The sequence below is a fragment of the Hemicordylus capensis genome, chromosome 12 (assembly GCF_027244095.1).
Source record: "Hemicordylus capensis ecotype Gifberg chromosome 12, rHemCap1.1.pri, whole genome shotgun sequence".
Taxonomy (NCBI): domain Eukaryota; kingdom Metazoa; phylum Chordata; class Lepidosauria; order Squamata; family Cordylidae; genus Hemicordylus; species Hemicordylus capensis.
Window position 1 is genome coordinate 6586004 of NC_069668.1, and position 19826 is coordinate 6605829.

The following is a 19826-nucleotide window of genomic DNA, read 5'->3' on the forward strand; positions in this document are numbered from 1 at the left end:
CTGATCATTTTTTCTTCCACTTCTGAAAATAAACCAGACTGACAGCTGAACTCTCCGTTGTCAGACTGATTCTCCACCAGACAAGACAGGGCGAGCTGACCGGGTCACAAACCCACAGAGAGCTGTTCTTCCTCCCGGATAATACGTGGACCATCTTTCCATCCCTGACTACTCCCCACACTTCAGATATCACATGGGTATCTGCTTGACAGATACCTATTCAAAGCCCCAAGCACCTCTGCCTGACCCTGGAGTGGCAGAAAGGAACACCAAATAATAGTTCAAAAGGTGAGGGGAAACCCTTATAAATGCCTCAACTGAGCTAGGAAACTTCCAGATGCATTTTAACTGGTGAGGCAACATTTAATCAATTAAGTGGTTAGATCATCATGGATTTCAGAAAGCTTTTAATGTACTAAAAGGGTCAAGGGTCCACACAGTAAGTGAGTGTGTAAAATACAAATAGTTCTAAAGACCACATATGGGCAAGCATGATCTTAGAAGAGGTATCCTCCTTTTCTTTCACACAAGAGGGAATGCCTCTTCTGAATCTATACCTGCCACGACACGTTTATATAAGTCGGGCACCAACTTAGATGAAGCATTCTTTGTTCTGTCTTAGACAAGATTGAATACCTCTTCTGAGATGATATCTACAAATACGAACGCAACAAAGAGGAGAGCTGGTCTTGTGGTAGCAAGCATGACTTTTCCCCATAGCTAAGCAGGGTCTGCCCTGGTTGCATCTGGATGGGAGAGTTGATGTGTGAGCACTGCAAGATATTCCCCTCAGGGGATGGAGCCGCTCTGGGAAGAGCAGAAGGTTCCAAGTTCCCTCCTTGGCAGCATCTCCAAGATAGGGCTGAGAGAGATTCCTGCCTGCAACCTTGGAGAAGCCGCTGCCAGTCTGTGAAGACAATACTGAGCTAGATAGACCAATGGTCTGACTCAGTATATGGCAGTTTCCTATGTTCCTAAATATTTATATACCACTTTTCAACAAAGGTTCCCAAACCAGTTTACATAGTACACATTACACATGCATGCTTCATCCAAAAAGAGGCATTCTTCCTTTTCCCTTCAGGGGAAAAAAAAGATGATGCCTCTCCAAATATGCTGCTGCTACAACACACGCATGCATCACTTAAGAAAATAAGTTAGGCTTCTTGCTTCAGAACGAGTGCTTTGCAAATTTAAATAGGTCACTTTTCTCGATTGCAAGCTAATGCTGGTGCCAAATATTCTTTTTATTATTAATTTCCTAAAGCCAAGGCCACGAGTACCTGTACACCCTGGTCACTCTGGGGAGGAGAGCTGGTCTTGCAGAAGCGAGTAGGAATTGTCCCTCTTGCTAAGCAGAGTCTGCCTTGGTTTGCATTTGGATAGGTGGCTACATGTGAATACTGTAAAATAATCCCATTAAGGGATGGGGCTGTATCTTAGTAAAAGACTATCTGCTTGCACGCAGAAGGTCCCAGGTTCCATTTCTGGCAGCATCTGCAGGGAGGCTTGGGAAAGACTCCTGCCTGAAACCTTGGAGACACTGCTGCCAGTCAGTGTACACAATCTTGAACTAGATGGACCAAGGGTATAAGGCCGCTTCCTTAGAGTAGCTAGGGAGGTTTGATTTCAAAATTCAAAGCAGACGTAGCGTCGCGCACCAAGGCTGGCGGGCAGCAAGGGAGGACCGCTGATCAATGGCGGATTAAGGCAGAGGCAGAGGCAGCATCTGCCTACGCGGCAAAATTTGAGGAGTGGCAGCCCCTCCAGTAACACCCCGTGCACGCCTCACCGCTCGGGCTCCAAAGCCAAGCGAGTGCTCACCCTGTCTTTTCAGCGTTTATTTCCCTTTCTCTCCCTCCAGCGGGAGAACTACAATCACGAATATGGAAACCACGAAGAATGAAACCTCAACTCTATGGCATGCCTGCTCAACCTTGCCCCTGCCTCCAGCTGTTTTTGGACTACAACTCCCATAATCCCCAGCCACAGTAGCCAATAGCCAGGGATTATGGGAGTTGTAATCCAAAGACAGCTGGGGGGCCGAAGTTGAGCAGACCTACTATGGGAATCTGGGAGTTCAGTTCCTACACTTTTTTTTCCCCTTTGGCCAAAAATCACAAGAAACGCAGGAGGGAAGCAGAAATTATCCCTCTGTGTAAACCGCCCTGAGCCATTATTGGAAGGGCGGTATAGACTTAATAATAATAATAATAATAAATGTAGTACAGCACAGTACCTTACTTTCCAGCTCTCCAGCAATCCCGCCAACATCCTCCAAATCAGCTGCGTTTTTTGCTGATTTTTGCTGGTTTTTTTGTTTTTTTAAACACTACCCAAAAACTGGCTCCACACTGCCTCCGGACAGGATATGCCACCAGAAGTGACACCATAAGTCACCTCCAGTGGCCCAGGAACCACAAATAGGTGGAAATTGCCTATTGTTAATACCGCGGATAATGAAATGGGGTCTCTGACATCCATCTACGACTATGACTATTTATATACCACTCTTCAACTAAAGTTCTCAAAGCAGTTTACGTAGAAAAATAAATAATACATAAATCAGTTGGCCCCCTGTACCCCCAAAGGGTTCACAATCTACAAAGAAGCTTAAGGTAGACACCGGCAACAGCCACTGGAGGGATGCTGTGCTGGGGTTGGATAGGGCCAGTTGCTCTCCCCCTGCTAAATATAAGAGAATCACCACTTTAAAAAGGTGTCTTTTTGCTTAGTTAAGCAGGAGTAAAGCAATATAAATTAATACAATGCCAGATCTTTAGACAGTCCGAGTCTTACACATAAACTGTCACCAGCGCAATGGCAAGATATTTTAGGGAGTGTTAAATGTAGCTCAATGATTGAGAAGTAACTGATTACATTTGCATGTGAAAATAAACAGAGTAATTCTTAAGCAAGAGGCATTGCTTACTTCTCAACAAATCACTGCGGCAAGAAGCTCAGAAGAGGCATTCTCTGTGAGAGGAGGATGCCTCTTCCAAGATCTGCTTGCCAGCTGCAGCTTTTAGAAGTGCTTGCAGTTAAACAGGTAAATTCCTTAATTAAAACTCTGCTGCCCAATTAAATGGGGAGATCCCTTTTAGTCAAGTTTAATCCAACTGATTGATTAAGCACCAGGGTCCTAACAGTGGGGATGATGAATATTAATTATTCTTTTCGGTCTCCAGCCTTAGAGAAGCTTTGCTCCCTGCCAACACAGCAAATTCCATTAGCCTTTCAGAAACTCATCTGTCTGTTTCCATCACTCACATCCAGGAGGGGTGGAGATGAGTAGGGAGAAACTTCATTTCTCCGTTCTACCAAGGAGAGGCAGTGCTGAAGAGACAGTCACTACTGGCCAAGCCTGCTGCAAAGCCGATAGGAGCTGACGGGATCAAGATCCAAGCTGAGATGGAGAGGGAGGCGGCAGGGAGAGTGGGAGACAGCTGCTCCTTGGTGTGCAAAAGAGGAGGAAATTCTCATCACAGTGCAGCACAGAGCAACCAACTCTTTTCATGACGACTGGGCTGTCAGCCGTTCAAAAGCCCTTTGAGGACTCAAACTGGGAGAGAGGGTTGGAAATGGAGAGAGAAGTGGGTGAAAAGAAGCCTTGGTTGAAACAAGAAAAAGGGGTTTGGATGCTCTGTCGAGCCTTCTGTCCAGGCAACAATTGGGACTGTGCCATTTCATGGGAAGAGTTGAAAGCGACTCGTCCTTTGATGAAATCAGATGCAGACATTGGAAGACAGCATCGGTTAACAGTCCAGGAGTGCTGGTGGGGAGAAGAATCAAGCCCCTCCCATGAAGTAGAGTCCTGAAAAATCAAGATTTGACCACTTTCATGAAAAGAAAGAAAGCTGGTCTCGGGGAGGGGAGGACATAGCTGCCAATTTTTATTTCTAACCCTCGGATGACATTGATAAGATTTTATAGCAATCTTTGTGCTTTTAGAACTTTTACATGATTTACAAAAACACCATTTTAAATTTGGCTGCAGGAGGCCGGATGGTCAGGACAATCAAAGCATGAGAACTAGAGTTGCCATGCCCCCGGGAACTTTGGGTCTCACCCGGATTTCAAGCATCTCAGCCTGGACTGCTTAGCCCACCCAGATTCGCACGGATTTCAGCTTTCATTTTTTAAAAAAATGTTACGGAGCAAAACGTGCAGTCACTCTTTTGATCAACCACTGGACTTTCAAGCCTATTTACATAATATATAAATCAGGCACCTACATTTGGAAAGACAGCATGTGGCAACCCGAATGAGAACATCCTGAAAGCCTTACAATGCCATCACCTCTTTTCCATCTCACAGGGTGTAGAAAATCCTTGTCAAAAAGCCTCATGAGCATCCGCGCCCCCAGCGGGTACCAGCCACCCCAGTGGCCTCATGGACTAACTACATCAAGGGCGGGCCGTCCCACCCTAAGGGGCTCCCAATCCAAACAGTTCCCCCTCAAAAACATCTCCTAGACGCCCGTTGCCTCATCCACCAAGTAAAAAACAAAACAAAAGCAGAAGGGAAGAAAGGGTTGGGAAAAGGGGGAAGCAGACAGAGGAGGGGGGTTCTTTTTTGGACAAGTATCTTCTGCTGAAGGAAGGCCTGGCAGAATGACCCCATTTCCATGGATCTCAGGGCCTTCCCCATAAGTCTGCAGCACTCGCCTTTTCACACCACTATCCAAAGTCTGTTCCCAGCCAGGTAAACAGTCACTTCTCTGTCTGGCATCAAGCAGGACACAGGAAGCGGCCTGAGACCGAGTCAGACCATCGAGCTCAGTACCACCTGCACTGACTGGCAGTGGCTCTCCAGGCAGGAATTTTCCTCATCTCTACTCAGGGCTTTCCTCAGTCCTCAGCCCTTTTCTTCAGCCCTTTCCTCAGCATCATCTCATACTGTGAAGGAGGAGGCAATGGTCAACCCCTCCTACCAAAGAAAACCCCAAGGCTCTGTGGGCGCCACACGGCACACTTTACCTTGGCATAGGCTGGGAGGAAACCGTAGATCAGTGGAAGAGCATCCACACGCCTGCATTCAGAAGGTCCCAGGTTCAATCCCTGGCAGCATCTCCAGGTCGGACAGGGAGAGACTCCTGCTTGAAATCTTGGAAGAGCCGCTGCCAGTCAGTGTAGACAATACTGAGCTAGATGGACCAAGTGTCTGACTCAGATGGCAGCTTCCTAAGAGATAGGGCCATAGCTCAGTGAAAGAGTACCTGCCTGCTTGCATGCATAAGGTCCCAGGTTCAGGCCGTGACAGCATCTCCAGGCTGGGCCGGGGAAGACTTCTGCCTGAAACCTTGGAGAGCTGCTGCCAGTCTGGGTTGACAATTCTGAGCTAGATGGACCAATGGTCTGACTCAGTATAGGGCAGCTTTTTGTGTTCCCATCCAAAAGAAGTGTTCGTGATTCATGAGGCGTCTCTCTGTCTCTCTCTATCCCCCGCATTTCTAAAAGCTGACATACTTTGTTGTTTTTAAAAAGTATTTTAATTGGTTTTAATTGTGCAGTGTGTTTAGCACTGTGTTTTGAATTGTGTGTTTTTATGTCTTTTTAAAGTTGTGGTACACCGCCCAGAGCCTCTGGATAGGGTGGTTTATAAATGTAAAATAAATAAATAATGAAAATACATTTTCTGAGGTAGCATGCCCCTCCTCTCTCCACTGTTCTCTCTAACAGGTTTTTCTAGATGTTGTTGACTACAACTCCCAGCATCCCCAGCAGCAATGGCCTTCGGCGGGGGATTATGTGAGTTGTCATCAACAACATCTGAGAATCCCTGTTAGAGGGAACACTGCTGCTCTCACATGGAAGGGAATGCTTCTTCTAAGACAGGGCTGCACAACTCCAGCCCCCCAGCTAAAACTCCCATCATCCCTGACTATTGGGCACCATGGCTGGGGATGACGCAAGTTGCAGTCCAACAAGCTGTGCAGCCCTGTTCTAAGAAGATGCCTGCTGTGATACACACAGGTGTCGTCATGCAGTGCCAGTTGTCGAAACGAGTCACCCTAGAAGAGGCATTCCTCCTCCTCTCTCACGTTGGAGGGAATGCCTCTTCTACGAAGACACCTCTACCACACCCCATGATTGTACCAAGCATGCTTTCTCATTTGAGCACTACCACAAAGTGCCATGTACATTGCTACCAATTTATCCATCACCATGACAAAACACATTTACTCAGCATTAAGCCCCACTGATCATGGTGGACTTTACTCCCCTGGTGGCGCAGTGGTAAAACTGCTGCCCTGTAACCAGAAGGTTACAAGTTCAATCCTGACCAGGGGCTCAAGGTTGACTCAGCCTTCCATCCTTCCGAGGTCGGTAAAATGAGTACCCAGAATGTTGGGGGCAATATGCTAAATCATTGTAAACCGCTTAGAGAGCTCCGGCTATAGAGCGGTATATAAATGTAAGTGCTATTGCTATTGCTATTGCTACTCCCAAGTAGGCTTGTTCAGGATCACAATTTAAGGGGGGGGGAACCACTGGATAAATGCTTCTTCCCCATCTCCATGCCACGAGTCCCTGTGATGGGAACAGATCCTTTTTATTGTGTCTAATGGAGATCTATAGGATGCAATATAAATAGCCCATCAGACTGGCCGTCTCTGTTCAAGCCGGTCACGCAGCTCCTGGGTTGTTTATCTTTTAAGACCGACTAAATAGTGGCATTATGCCTTCCCACTGAACAGCCAACACCACCTCCCTCGAACCAGCCGGCCCACTAAATGGAAACCTTGATTTCCTGCCCAGACTGGCTGAAGGCTCCGTCTGTCATTCAAGGCTTAGAAAACATTTGTCCGGAGAAGCCATAAAACCTTCTCAGATTCTTTATCAGCTGCCCTATTAGGAATTTGTCCAGCTGTGGACTAAGCGAGCGTAGCCTCGCCACAGACGGCCGAGAGCCATTTGCGTCCCCGCCCCGGCAAGCTGGAAGCCAGAAGTAAGCTGGTATGCAAAAGGTTTCTAGATGATGGGGGCGGCGGGGGTGGTTGGGAGAGAGAGTACCTTCACAGCTTCAATACCACCGTGTGTCAGTGACGCACAGGCATTTTTAGACAACATTTAAGTTTTCCTAGACTGTAAGCTCCTTGGGGCAAGGAACCTTCCTCCCATCCTTTTTTTTTAAAAGGTTTTATTATATTAGGGGTGGAAAAGCAGTCTTGTGGTAAAGAAAAGAAAGATTGTGCCGCCGCGTTGGTGTCGACTCCTGGAGACCTCAGAGTCATGTGGTTTTCTTGGAAGAATACAGGAGTGGTTTACCATTGCCTTCCTCCCGCACAGTATGAGGTTATACCTTTGCCATTGTCACTAAAGGAAGCCTCCGCCTCCAGCACCTTCCTATAGCGCTGCTGCCCGATATAAAAGGTAAAGTGTGCTGTCGAGTCAGTATCGACTCCTGGCGCCCACAGACTTGGGTAGAATGCAGGAGGGGTTGACCATTGCCTCCTCCCGCACAGTAGGAGGTGATGCCTTTCAGCATCTTCCTATATCGCTGCTACCCGATATAGGTCTTTCCCATAGTCTGGGATACATCCCAGCAGGATGTATTGAACCGGCAACCTCTGGCTTGCTAGTCAAGTCACTTCCCGCTGCGCCTTTAGGTATAAGTGACTACAAATACACACACACACACACACACACACACACACACACACACACACCAGGCACTGTCAGGGAAGCACACTGGCAGGGATTCGAACTCTCAGCCTCTTTCACCCTTGGCAAGCTGCTTCCCCGCTGCACCACGACGGTCTTGTGGAAGCACGCATTAATTGTCTCCTTTGCTAAGCAGGGTCTGCCCTGGTTTGCATTTTGACGGGCAACTCCATGCGAGTGCTGGCTGCTGTAAAATATTCCCCTTAAGGGATGGGGCTGCAGCTCAGTGTGAGAGCATCTTTAGATACCTTGGAGAGCTGTTGCCAGTCAGTATGATGGAGCTGAATGGACCAAGGGTCTGACTTGGTATAAGACAGCTTCCTAGGTCCCTATTAATGATCTACGTTACAAGACACTAAGACCTTACAAACGCACAGAGGTATTGACACTGAAATGCTTCCACTTGATCTAGAAATCTGGAATTCAGTACATGCTGCATTGCCCGTTAAATCGTGTGCTCCTCCGTACCACGCAGCTGTTGGTAACTTAAGGGGTTTATTAACAGAGCTCTGTACTGCTCTCTGGTAGGACTGAACACTCCTAGAGCAGGGCTTTTCCTAGGCAGAGCCTAGAGTTGTTACTTAAAGGATAAAGGTAAAGTGTGCCATTGAGTCAGTGTCGACTCCTGGCGCCCACAGAACCCTGTGGTTCTCTTTGGTAGAATACAGGAGGGGTTGACCATTGCCTCCTCCCATGCAGTAGGAGATGATGCCTTTCAGCATCTTCCAATATCGCTGCTGCCCAATAGAGGTGTTTCATACCAGCGGAGATTCAAACCGGCAACCTCTGGCTTGCTAGTCAAGTCATTTCCCGCTGCACCATTCGGTGATCCTGCCGTCAATACACTCGTTTTACAGCAAACAGACATGACATCCAAAAATGGGGCAATCTGTAAGCTTCTCTGGACAAATGGAGGTCACAAAATGAACCCCTGACCCAAATGATTAAGCATTGCCACATCACCCAGAAAGCTGAAACATCGTACATCGGTAGTACTAAGTACGTGGCATACCAATTACTAGCCTGGTATAAAGACTTTCAATTTTCAGGCTTAACGGTCAAAACCTTTGGGTACAATATCAAAAGGAACGGGCAACTCACTCCCAACAAACGCCAACCAATTTCCCAAATCCAAACAGCTGCCATTAAGTCCCAGCTAAGCTTCAGTCTTCCCGCAAGGCACAACGAAAAAGGAAAGGGTAAAGGTATAGCGTGCCATCGATGTCAACTCCTGGCAGACACAGACCCGTTGGTTGTCTTTGGTCAAATACAGGAAGGGTTTGCCACATAAGGCCAAAGAGACTGTTGTGTAGCGGGGGCGTATTGGGCTTCTGTAGGGAGGCTGTTCCACAGATTTGGTGCCACCACTAAAAAGGCTCTGCTCACGAGCCAATGTCCATGACACTTCCAACCGCAAACGCCCCAAGCAAGGGCTCAGAGAGAGACCTGAGCATATGGGAAGGCATCAACGGGAGAAGGCAGTCCTCAAATCCCCAAACCCTTAATGTCCACCACACAAAGCACTGCAGTTTCAAGGAAATTGTGGGGATCCCCAACCAGACTGTGTGTTGTACTGAGGTAATTCTGCCAACGTCATCTGAGCTGGGAAATCCAATTCCATACAGAGTGCCGAGAGATTTTTGGTTCTTTAAACACATGCTGCCCACAGCTTTAAAGAAAGCAAATTGAACAAGACACTTCGGAGATCTTGAAGATCTCCAGTAGCCTGTCTCTTCCCCCAACGCTATGCGAACGGCCATAACCTTCTCCGAGTATCATGTGCGACAGCAGCTTCCCCTGGCAAGGGAGTTCCCATCATCCCTCTGCTCTGGCTTTGACCTCAAAGGCTGTTCTGCTATCTGGAGTTGCTGGGCACTACACTGTCCCTTTCATAAGCAGCTATGCAAAATCCAGCCAAGAGGCTGCCAACGAAGATCAGACTTCTACCCTGCCGGGCAGAGCTGGGACAGGTTCCCAACCAGCTGCAAAAAAAACCCCAAACTCGGGCGACCTACCTAATCAGCTGCCAAGCCAAAAGGGTTTCGGTCCGCAGTCAACTGTATAGAACATCTGACCAGGTATCTGGCAGGGCCGCCGGCCATGAATGGGTACAACTGGCCTCTAGGTCTCGAACGGGGCACATAAGACGGCCCTTATAGGACTGTTTTATATTGTTTTAAATGCTTTATAAACTGCCTCGAGATTGTTTTATAATGAAAGGCAGTATAAATACCTGACAACAAATAAATAACTATAGTTCATTTCCCGCCGGCTATCCGGAGAAGAGAAGCTGGAGGCTTCGTCAGAGATCTTGCGCCAGCAGAGAGAGCGAGGTTCGCACCGTGTGCCCCAGGCCTCCACCTCTCCTGGATCCTTCTCAGGGCACCCAATGTGGAGGATGTGTGGGCTTACTACCCCCTCAAGTCAGGTCTCTCCAGCCTGGAGAGCTGCTGCCAGTCAGTGCCAGTGTTCCCTCTAACAGGGATTCCCAGACTCTGTTGACTACTACAACTCCTATAACCAATGGTGCATCGCTGATAAGTCCAAGTTTATGGCGACGTGCCCCTCTCCATCCGAACCTATCTGGCAGTGGCACCAGCAACAGGGAAGAGAAAGATCTGATTAGCTTAGATTGGGGGTTCTCAAACCAGGGTCCCCAGATGTTGACTACAACTCCCAAAATCCCCAGCAGTGTTCCCTCTAACATATTCCCAGATGTTGTTGACTACAACTCCCAGAATCCCCAGCCAAAGGCCATTGCAGTGGGGGATGCTGGGAGTTGTAGTGAACAACATCTGGGAATCCCTGTTAGAGGGTACAGTGACCCCAGGCCTGGCTGCTATGGCCAGGGATCATGGGAGTTATAGTCTGACCAACATCTGAGGACCCAAGTTTGAGAACGCCTGGCTTAGAGGGCTTTCAAGGGGGATTAGGCCAGTTCGTGGAGGACATGTCTATGGTGGTTAGAGTGTTGGGCTAGGACCGGGAAGACCCGAGTTCGAATCCCCCTTCAACCATGAAACTCACTGGGTGACTTGGGGCCAGACATCTCTCTCTTAGCCTAACTTACCTCACAGGGCTGTTGTGAGGATTAAAATAACCATTCACACCACTCTGAGCTCCTTGGAGGGAGAGCGGGATGCAAGTGTGAAAACAAACAAACAAGATGTCTGCTAACCACAATGGTTATATAAGAAACATAAGAAGCTGCCTTAGACCAGACTCGCAGGCCTGCTCAATTTAGGCCCACCCCAGCTGTTTTTGAACTATAACTCCCATAATTCCCTGCCACAGGGGCCAATAGCCATGGATTATGGGAATTGTAGGCCCAGGTTGAGCAGCCCTGGTGTAAACCACTGGCCCATCTAGCTCAATAAAGACTACACGGACTGGCAGTAGCTTCTCCAACGTTTCAGACAGAGGTCTTTGCCAGCCCTACCTGGAGACGCTGCTGAGGACTGAACACGGGACCTGGATGCTCTACCACCAAACTGAGCCCCCTCTCCAAAGGTGGCATACATGGGTCTCCCATCCAGGCCCTGACCACAACCTGCCCTGCTTAGCTCCAGCACATTCGCTGTATCGTGTGCCCTGACTTAGATCGTGCTCTGGGTAGCTATAGGCTACCTCTAGAGACAGGAGAAGGGACATTTTTATTTGTTATTGTATTTACAACAAAACAAAAACAAAACAAAAACAAAACAAAAACAAAACAATTAAAATCCAAACTAAATCAATTAAACAATTAAAATCATTCAAAACATTTTAAACCCAATATTAAAAAGATTAACACTAGAAACCTAATTAAAAGCCTGGGTGAATAAATGCCTCATTAAGAGACTTTGAAAAAGCTGTCAGAGATGGGGAGGCTCCGATTTCAACAGGGAGTGCGTTCCAAAGTCCAGGGACAGCAACGGAGAAGGCCTGTTCCCGAGTAGCTGCCAGATGAGTTGGCGGCAGCCACAGGCGAACCTCTCTGGATGATCTTAACAGGTGGTGGGGCTCATGGTGAAGAAGGAAAGAAATGCCTCCCTTTCCTGCTTGTGGGTGTCCCAGAGGCACCCAGGTGGCCACTTTTGGGAAGGAAGATGCTAAACGGCACATGCCTTGGCCCAAGATGGTAGGGTTCTTCTTCTGTTAGCCACAATAGTTAGAAACTGAATTTCCACATCCAGAGGCCATCTCCCACCGATGCCGGGAACAGCTTTGGGCTCTGTGCCCTGCTTGTGGCTGCCTGGAGCATCAGGTGGGCCACTGCGGGAAACAGGATGCTGGACTAGATCGGCCTCGGGCACGATCCAGCAGGGCTCTTCCTAAGCGCCGGTCTGCATGCTGGATATCTTGAGGAGCCACCTGAGTCAGAGGACACCAAAGCGGGCTAGACAGAATGGGGCCTCCAACCGTTATGGGATGTCAGTGTTAAATGGGGGCTGTAACTCGGTGGCAGAGCCTCTGCTTTCACGTGCAGAAAGTCTCAGGTTCGATTCACGGACGCTGCTCTTTTGCACCCAATATTCAGATACTGAGCACCCAATATTTATTCATTCAGATATTTTGCACCTGATATTCAGAAATATCCTGCCTCTGATCTTGGAGGTATTGTTCAGGAACAAAGGAAGCTGCCTTCTGCCGAGTCAGACCCTTGGTCCACCTAGCTCAGTTTTGTCTGCACAGACTGGCAGTGGCTTTTCCAAGCTTGCAGGCAGGAGTCTCTCGCCGCCCTCTCTTGGAGACGCCTGGGAAGGAACTGGGGACCTTCTGCATGCCAACAGGCAGCTGCCCTCCCCAGAACGGCCCCATCCCCTGAGGGGAATATCTTACAGGGCTCACACCTGTTGTCTCCCATCCAAATGCAAACCAGGGCAGACCCTGCTTAGCAAAGGGGAGACGTCACGCTTGCTATCACAAGACCCGCCCTCCCGCCAGAGGATGGTCTCTAAGGCTGGGGTTCTCCACTTGCGGTCCTCCAGATGTCGCGGAGCTACAACTCTCATCATCCCCAGGTGACGTCTGGAGGACCACAAGTGGGAAGCCACTAGGGACACACAAAACCTTGAGGTCTGAGGGGATGGTGCAAGCCACCCCCTTTCCACAGTGTTTACTCAAGGCAGCTTCCACTTATCCGTCACAGTATGCGGCAAGACCAAGGAGAAAGAGCTCTGAAAGGGGATATGCAAAAAGGAGCCCGCTTCTTCACAGCCCATGGGGGGACCAGGGGCAAGTTCAGTCTACCTTTCCTAGTGGTGCTCCCAAATGCAGCTCATGGCTCTTCAAACATTCCACAAGGGGGCTCTCTGTATGCAATCTCCCACCCCCCACTGTCCATTTTAAAATTCAACATGGAGACCAAGGTTCCCTCGAACGGGTGCGTGTGTATGCGCTCACAGTTTCTGATGTCCGCTCAGTTAATTTTAGATCCCGCTCAGGTTGGATCAGGAAGGCCCCGCTCTGAATGCATGTGCGCACACAATGCCTTGATACCACCACTCAGAACAAAACTCATTCCACGCACAGATGAAAAAAAAAAATTAGAGCGAACACCGATGCAGACCAGGGCTCCCAGAAGCATTGTGTATCGGTGGCACGTATCACAATACGTGCTTGGAGTGCAGAAAATGTGAAAAACCGCACATGCATACAGATCAGCAATCATGTGCACTTGCCACAGATTTCACAAGTGTTGAGCAGAACACATGAATACATGAATGGCTGCCGTTCAGCAGTGCCCTCCACCTTTGAACCAGCTTCTGGAGGAGGATATAGTATTTTTGCATGCATGGAGATGTACACCACACACACACACACAGAGTGCCTCTGCATATCCCTCCCATCATAATGACAGGCATTTTGCGAGCCAATAAATAATGCAGCAAGGTGTGCATCCGACGGTGGGGAGGTTGTGAGGAGGGACCGCTGTTGTTATCAGGCAAAAGGGTTTCCCTCCCTACCTCAAATCTGGAGACATAAATCCACACAGACAGGTCATGCCAAAAAAAATCTGCTCCTGGAAGTCATGAATAAAGAAGAAAAGCAAAAACCATTGATGAAAAGGCAGGCAAGAGGGGTGGGGAGGAAAGGACAACCTCCACCTCAACCATCTGATTCACACAATACATGCCGGAGAGTGAATGGAATGAAATTACTATGGTCCAGGACTAGCAATGAAACGCATGTGGGCAAACAGTACCTGCAAACCAACGAATCACAGATACAGGTCAGAGGCAATTTCCGTGGTTGGGAAAATAATGTGACCACCTTTGAGACCCGGATCCCTCTCTCCACACCCCACTAGTCATGAGAACAATCTTCCGAGGTCTCTTTCCAGAATCTACTTACAGAACAAAGGCGAGGGGGGAAATCATGCACCTTTCTTCAGAGGTCAAACAAGAGAACCAACCGGCTTCCTGAAAGATTGGTGGGTTTCACAGGAGAGGCTTTCAGGAAAGTCACCTGTGGGTTCAAGCAGTGCTCTAGCTAAGTACGTGTGAACCGGGGAGCGAGGGATCCCTTTCCCTCTTTTACACACACACACCCGCTTGCTGAGTGCGATACTCCAGAGAGAGAAGGCGGCACCAATAGATTACAAACAGAAAGGCACGTGGGAATGCGGGGGGGGGATATTTGTCCCTAAATAGCTCCCTCACACACGTGTGCAAAAATGCACACTAGCACCAACTCACTCTCCTAAGGGTGGGGGGATTCTGCAAGCAGAAAAGAAAAGACACTTGTGTGTGCGTCCCATCGGCACAAGGGATGCACACCCCAGATTATCTTCAAAGCCACAAATCTCAACCAAGCCGGGGGGAAAAGGAAAGGGGCTGGGAGGGGGGATAGGAAGAGATCTGCGTCTGCAAGCAGCCCCATTTAAACATACCACCGCCAACCCCGTTACAAAGCACACGTGTCTGCAGAACCTCCAACGCCGAGAGACGCGATCCCTTCGGGAAAGGAGCAAAATCAAGCAGTGCGAAGGAAGAAGAGCTTGGGGCGAGGGGAGGGTGCCTTGCTCAAAATAGCTACTGCTACTCCGCCGCGCCCCCACCCCCGGGGAAAGCAGGGTCTGGGAAGCAGAAAGGGGGCAGAGGCGGCTTCTGGGGGGCCCTGGAGAGGGCAATCCGGCCCGGAGAGGGCATGGCGAGTGCGCAGCGCTTACCGGAGCTGGAGAGGATGGAGGAGGACTGGATCCGCTCCGCTGATGAGCCTCCGCCGGGCTCGCTCCTCGCCCCGCGGCGGCCTTTAGTCTGAATGAGGGCGAGGGGAGGGCGGGGCGGCGCAGGCCCCCTGCACCGCAAGCCAAGCGCAGCGCGCGCCAGCCTCCGCCTCCCGTCTCCTCCCACTCGCTCCTCGCTCGGCGCAAAAGGACTTAAAGGGCCAGGCAGCAGGCGGTGGTAGGCGGGGGTGGGGGGGGAGAGACAGGAGAAGGGAGGCGAGGGGTCAGGGGAGGAGGAAGCAGCCCGGCCGGTGTCGGGTTTCGAAAGAGGCAAACGCAGCGCGCACACAGAAAGCAAAACAGGGCCAGCCGCTGACCCAGGACAAAAGCGCCCCTTCTTGGGTACGTGCAGAGGGCACGTCCCAAGGAGACAAAGGCAGTCCCCCTGCTGCCCCAGAGGCAAGAGGCGTGCTGATGGGGGGCCGGGATATAGTGGATCTGAGCATGTGCAGAGTGCTGTTCGTCCCGGCTTCCCTTAAGGCCGCCAGCCGACGCCGCCAGCCGAGATTTGCAGTGCGATGGAAGAGGAAGCGGATGGCAGAGGGAGAGAGAAAGCTAGTCTGGGTGGGAGCAGGCGCGAATTGTCTCCTATGTTAAGCACGGCCTTGCTTGGTTTTCATTTGGATGGGCGGACGCATGTGAGCGTTGTAAGATATCCCCCCGCCTTAGGGGATGGGGCCATTGTTCAGTGTGAGAGCATCTGCAGGCAGAAGGTGATCCCTGGCAGCATCTCCAGGTAAGGGACTCCTGCCTGAAACCTTGGAGAGCTGCTGCCGGTTAGTGTAGACAGTACTGAGCCAGATGGACCAAGGGTCTGACACAGTAGAAGGCAGCTTCTGATGTTCCTATGGTAGAGAACACACAGCGGATTTCAGCATGTAATTAAGGTTTTCTTCCTAAATTAAGAGCCAGAGCCAGCCCTGGCATGCGTGGTTATACTTAAAAACATGCTCGCTCTGTACATGTAAAAAGTTCCTTCCCTTTTCAGTTCAAGAGTCAGACTCGCACCGACCTCTCTTCTTTAATCAACCCCGACTTTTGACCCTCCTCCTCCTTTGAGCTGCCAATATTTCCATTTCCTATTGATTGTCATTTCTGATGATTCCAGGCTGCATCTCCACCGACAAGTCCAAGAAACCTGATCCACTGCCCTTGATTATGAAGAGGAAGTGAGGCGGGCAAGTGAAATGTTGCAAAGCAGACAGATATCTTTGCAGGCATGTTCTTTGGCCAAGCTAGGTCTGATGATATACCCTGCTAACTTGGCAAAGAGGCACCTTTTAACGTGGTGATTCTCTTTCTTTAGCAGGGGGAAAGTAACTGACCCTATCCAACCCCAGCACCGTACCTCCAGTGACTGTTGCTGGTGTCTATCTTATGTTTCTTTTTAGATTGTGAGCCCTTCGGGGACAGGGATCCATCTTATTTATTTATTATTTCTCTGTGTAAACCGCCCTGAGCCATTTTTGGAAGGGCAGTATAGAAATTGAATGAATGAATGAATGAATGAATGAATAAAATATACTGGGGGCGGCTAGGTCTGAAGACATATCGAGGGGGGTCTCTTACACACAATTGTAAATGCATGCATACATTTAGTTACCCGTCCAAATGCAAACCAGGGTGTTACTGAGCAAAGGGTCATGTTCACTATCACAAGGCCAGTTCTTCTCTCTACCCCCCCCCACAACAACAACTAGTATTCAGAGGTAGACTGCCTCAGCTATGGAATTTCCACCGAACCATCATGACTGCCATGGACAGACCTCCTCTCCCCTCAATTAATTTGTCTAATCGTCTTTGGGAGCCATCTAAGCTTCTGGCCATTGCTCAGCAGCCTAATTCAAAAAGTTAACTTTGGGTTTGTGAAGAAATACTTCCCTCTTTCCTTCCTAATCAACTGCCAGTCAGTTTCATTAGATGACTCGTTATGAGGGGAGAGAGGAATAAAAAGGTCTGGTTGAACACAATGGCACTTTCTCCTTCATGGACTTTGCATCTAGATGGAAAAGCAGAGGTCACATACCCATCAGAGACTACCGAATGAAAGTGTGGTCCCTAATGACTATGGATGAAATGCCTTCACAACCAATGCAAGAAAAGCAAGACCTATTATATTGGGCAGGATGGGAACCTTTCTGGAGACACATGGAAGACGGAAAAGATCCAATCCATACATCACCATCATTAAAATAGATCTATTCACTGTAAATTATTATTATTTATTATTATTTATTCGATTTCTTTACTGCCCTTCCAAATATGGCTCAGGGCAGTTTACACAGAGAAATAATACATAAATAAGATGGCTCCCTGTCCCCAAAGGGCTCACAATCTAAAAAGAAACATAAGATAGACACCAGCAACAGTCACTGGTGGTACTGTGCTGGAGGGGGATAGGGCCAGTTGCTCTCCCCCTGCTAAATAAAGAGAATCACCACGTTAAAAGGTGCCTCTTTGCCCAGTTAGCAGGGGTCCTGATAGTTGTGATAGTCAGGCTTGAGGGAGGACTAGGCCTCCATTAGCGAAATAGCTTGGACAGTGGGCGTCTCCAAAGAAAGAAGAAAGCCCAGGAGAATCAAATCCCTGTGGCCCAATTCGGAGCGAGGGGCAGGGTTTACTGGACAAAAGCCTATAGAGAAGTAGGGGATGGGGCGTGTTAGAGTCCAGTTCTTCCCTGGAGGCCTCGGAGTGAGGTCTAATCAGCAGGGAAAGGGGAGACAAATAGCCTCTTATTCAGGATTTGGCTTCCTGTAGCTTTGCAGATCTGTCCCTCTCCAAGGGCTGCCTTTGGGGGGTCTGACAGTTAATTTTAAATTTAGGCAGGATCACCTGTTGATTGGACCTGGCAAAGTACAAAGCCTATCCAAGGCACACCTCTCCCCCTTTCCTGGCTGCTGTCTCCCATATGTCTTCCCAGCAGCCAAGCGTGATGATGAGCAGCCAACTTCTTGATGCAGCGGCAAGACTTGAGGGTGGCAAATAACTTGGGGCACAAAGGCGTGACGTTCTGCTCTCCTGAGCCTCAGGGTGGGCGCTGACGCAGCTCGCCTCTTCCCGCCCCTCCGTCTATAAACAGCTGGCTGGAGGCATTCCAGCGGGCTATGAGAGAGTGGCTCCAATTCGGTTCTCATGGCCTCGTCAGCCTTCTTGAGCATACCCCTGGCTCTCAAAGGGCCGATTGGCCTAGTGCAATTAAGACCGGGAGAGAGGAGCGCTTCAAAGGGGGCCGAAGAAACTTATGGAGACAAGACTCTGGGCACGCCCTTCTCATTCTGGCATACACACGCACACTTATCATGCGTGTCGACACATGCGCATGGCACTAGGCCACAATATTTCCCCTCTCCCATTTCATAGCTGCAGGGGCGTAGCAAGGTTGGAGTGGGCCCAGAGACAAGAATTTAAAATGCCCCCCCCTCACTGAAGCTCAGCTGATGAAGTAAAGAAATCTTAAATGAGGCTGAATAGTGGTAACATAGCACAGTAAAAATACACACACACACACACACACACACACATATAACCTATGTGCCACAATAGAACATCATCCTAAATTATTTTTGTAAATTGTGGACGATGCAAGTCATTTAATGGTACCCGAGAAAGACATGCTGTTCTGGTAGCTCCAGGTCTTAACACTCACATCAGTTTTGGAGGATGAATACAACTGAAGGAAGCCCGGGCAGCTGCGCGGCTGGGGGAGTCAGTCATGTGACTTGCCTCTGGTGGGGGGAGGCAGTGGGCTCCCAGACAACTGTCTCCCCTTGCCCTATTATAGTTACGCCCCTGCATAGGTGAACCTACTTGCTGGACAAGACATCACAGCCTACATGGGTGATCTTCACTATCTTTCAAGCGGGGGCCACGTTGGCAAGAAACCTTCAGTGTGAGAGCCCTTTCCCACTGTGCTGACTTCCGTACAGTGCCGGGAGACGGAGCCCTCTCTGAAGAGCTCTAGGAGGAAAGAGCTGGGAAGAGCTACGCTCCATGCCCACCTTCCAGGAGGGCAGAGGGGCTCGAGAGCAGTGTTCCCTCTAACAAGGATTCCCAGCTGTTGTGGACTACAACTCCCAGAATCCCCAGCTGCAATGGCTTTTGCTTGGGGATTCTGCGAGTTGTAGTCCACAGCATTTGAGAGTCCCTGTTAGAGGGAACATTCTGTTCAAGAGGGCTCTGTTGCCCTTCAAGGAGCGCCCCCCCCCCAGCCCTGGCAAATTTAACAGAGGGACAGTGCAGTTCTTTTCAGCTTTGGCTAAAGATCCAAGAAAGAATTCAAGAGGGAGCAGCCGGGCCTTACAATGAACAATCCTGGCCTAAGCCATTCTTTCACACTGCTGAAGTCTCTTCAGAATTATTTTTACCCTGAAAAAGACACACACACACACACACACACACACACACACACACACACACACACAGTTTGTGACCCTAGTGCACATGGATCTAAATACACATGCTTTAATGCTGAGAGACCCTGCAGTGTGTTAGGGTCACTGCACTATATCAGGCTACGGAAATATAAAAGATAAAGAGAGACAGTGTGGTGTAGTGGTTAGAGTGTTGAACTAGAACCGGGGAGACCCAAGTTCCATGAAACTCACCGGACGACTCTGGGCCAGTCACTTCTCTCTCAGCCTGACCTACCTCACAGGGTTGTTGAGAGGATGAACATTGCCATGTACATTGCTCTGGGCTCCTCCTCCTCCTCCTCCTCTTCTTCTTCTTCTTCTTCTTCTTCTTCTTCTTCTTCTTGTGGAAGGTAATGGCGTACCAGGACCATAAGGTCCCACAAACGTCACCTACTGGAAATCCAAAAAAGAGCACAAATGTCCAGAAAAAGAGATGGTTTTATAAATATTCAAAAAGATGAGTTGACTTGAGGAATCTCCACAAAAGAGAGGTAGCAATCTTCCAATTTTGATGGTCCGAAAATAGTGCCTGAAGAG

The 19826-nt window shown here is 49.2% G+C and overlaps 1 protein-coding gene across 4 annotated transcripts in view; it reads right to left on the bottom strand.

Moving 5' to 3' along the window:
* Positions 1-19826, bottom strand: part of SH2B2 (SH2B adaptor protein 2) — a 107816-nt gene that overhangs the window by 53594 nt on the left and 34396 nt on the right. Inside the window, exon 1 of one of the 4 annotated variants that reach the window (XM_053275069.1) lies at positions 19525-19577. The exons of 1 other annotated variant lie outside the window; for it this stretch is intronic. The gene's annotated coding sequence lies outside the window, so the exon portion shown is untranslated. Of the gene's footprint in view, positions 1-14541; positions 14604-14820; positions 14983-19524; positions 19578-19826 lie in introns of those variants that run through there. 2 more of the 4 variants (XM_053275067.1, XM_053275068.1) reach the window with 2 other exon arrangements.